This window comes from Sinocyclocheilus grahami, unplaced genomic scaffold, assembly GCF_001515645.1.
Source record: "Sinocyclocheilus grahami isolate Dianchi unplaced genomic scaffold, SAMN03320097.WGS_v1.1 scaffold789.1, whole genome shotgun sequence".
NCBI classification, from domain to species: domain Eukaryota; kingdom Metazoa; phylum Chordata; class Actinopteri; order Cypriniformes; family Cyprinidae; genus Sinocyclocheilus; species Sinocyclocheilus grahami.
The window spans coordinates 279,173-279,838 of NW_015505968.1; positions in this window are offsets into that span (position 1 = coordinate 279,173).

The following is a 666-nucleotide window of genomic DNA, read 5'->3' on the forward strand; positions in this document are numbered from 1 at the left end:
TTTATTTTTAGTTTAAATAAAATTTTCCTCGCAGTATTGTGTATTTTAAATACATTTTCCCACACAGTATTGTGTATTTGTATTTTAAGTGCATTTTTCCACACAGTATTGTGTATTTGTATTTTAAGTGCATTTTTCCACACAGTATTGTGTATTTGTATTTTAAGTGCATTTTTCCACACATTATTGTGTATTTGTATTTTAAGTGCATTTTTCCACACAGTATTGTGTATTTGTATTTTAAATACATTTTTCCACAGTGTATTTGGTATTTGTATTTTAAATACATTTTTCCACAGTGTATTTGTATTTTAAATACATTTTTCGACAGTGTATTTGTATTTTAAATAAATTTTTCCGCACAGTATTGTGTATTTGTATTTCCACAGTGTATTAAATACATTTTTCGACAGTGTATTTGTATTTTAAATAAATTTTTCCGCACAGTATTGTGTATTTGTATATTTGTATTTTTTTTCCACACAGTATTGTGTATTTGTATTTTAAGTGCATTTTTCCACACAGTATTGTGTATTTGTATTTTAAGTGCATTTTTCCACACAGTATTGTGTATTTGTATTTTAAGTGCATTTTCCACAGTGTATTTGTATTTTTAATACATTTTTCCACACAGTATTGTGTATTTGTATTTTAAGTGCATTTTCC